This window comes from Zea mays, chromosome 5, assembly GCF_902167145.1.
Source record: "Zea mays cultivar B73 chromosome 5, Zm-B73-REFERENCE-NAM-5.0, whole genome shotgun sequence".
Lineage (NCBI taxonomy): Eukaryota > Viridiplantae > Streptophyta > Magnoliopsida > Poales > Poaceae > Zea > Zea mays.
This window is the reverse complement of record NC_050100.1, coordinates 36,875,856-36,877,313: the sequence shown is the minus strand read 5'-3', so window position 1 is coordinate 36,877,313 and position 1,458 is coordinate 36,875,856. Positions and strand designations below refer to the sequence as shown.

General features: G+C 39.5%; 1 long non-coding RNA gene across 1 annotated transcript; it reads right to left on the bottom strand.

Moving 5' to 3' along the window:
- Positions 1 to 208: 208 nt before the first annotated feature.
- Positions 209 to 790, bottom strand: LOC109939461 (uncharacterized). Its single transcript, XR_002261916.2, has 3 exons — positions 705 to 790; positions 516 to 620; positions 209 to 423 (listed from the first exon to the last, which is right to left on the bottom strand). It is a non-coding gene; the product is annotated as an uncharacterized lncRNA (long non-coding RNA).
- Between the last annotated feature and the right edge of the window lie 668 nt (positions 791 to 1,458).

Genomic DNA, 1,458 nt, shown 5'->3' with positions numbered 1-1,458 from the left:
TATTTTTTAGCTAGACTATAAATTATGCATATGCAATCGTGTGTATGTCTTTTTATGTATTAAAGCTCTCTGAACTTCATGTAGATGGATGCAAATGAAATAAGAAGATCTTTAATTATTAAAGCTGTTGCTCTAGCCGTCGCTACATTTTATTATATTCTGATTGTGAGGAGGAAGATGAAAAGGAAACGAATTTCATATGCCCAATGATTGATATGGAAATGAAACGAAATGACTACCTTTCTAGTATTTACCATAAAGATGATACGAGTTGTTTGCGCATGCTAAGATTGAGGAGAGCACCATTCTTTTTGTTGTGTGATACACTGAAACAAAGAAGCCTTCTTTCTGATAGTATCCATTGTTGTGTTGAGGAACAAGTAGCAATGTTCCTTCACACAATTGGTCACAACGAGAGGAATGCTGTTGTAGGAAAAAATTTCAAGAGATCAGGGGAAACTGTCAGTCGCTACTTTAAGTTAGTACTTCGTGCTATCGGTGAACTTCGTGATGACCTTATTAGGCCTCCATCTCTTGAAACTTCAGTCAAAATCCTTGGAAATCCTCGATGGTATCCTTACTTTGAGGTATGGTCTAGGCACACTAAAATTATTTTTGACCTGCACATAATGATATTCTTATTTCTCATCAAGTCAAAATTATAATGTAGAATTGTATTGGCGCAATTGATGGTACACACATACGAGCTAGTGTCCCCAAGTCTCGTGAGGCAGCTTTTCGAGGTAGAAAGAGTTTCACAACCCAAAATGTGATGGTCGCGGTAGACTTTGACCTTCGCTTCACATATGTGCTAGCTGGTTGGGAGGGTTCGGCACATGATGTCGTCGTTCTAGCCGATGCCTTACAAAGGCAGAATGGTCTCGTTGTACCTGAAGGTAATATTCTGTAATGATTCCACTTAAAATATGCACCCACCATAAGATAGATCATTGCCTAACGATGTTATCATGCCATCATGGTATTGTAGGAAAATATTACCACGTTGATTGTGGTTATGGTGCAAAACCGGGGTTCTTACCACCTTTTCGCGGTGTCCGATACCACTTAAAAGAGTGGGGTAATGATAACATGCCAAAAAATGAGAAGGAATTATTTAATTTAAGGCATTCACAACTACGGGTCACTGTTGAGCGTGCCTTTGGATCCCTGAAGAACCGTTTTAAGTTTCTTGATGATGCTCGACCTTTCTTTCCTTTCAAAACACAAGTAGATGTTGTCCTTGCATGTTGCATCCTCCACAATTGGATATTATCGCATGGGGCAGATTGTTTTCTCCCACCTGAGGAAGCATGGACAACAAACCAACCTTCTAGTTCAACAAGTTCCCATCAGGAGCAAGTACAAGGAAACAGACAATGGGTTTAGTGGAGGCAGCAACTTGCAAATTGGATGTGGGAAACTAGAGCATCTTCCAATGTACAAGAAAACTAGATCATA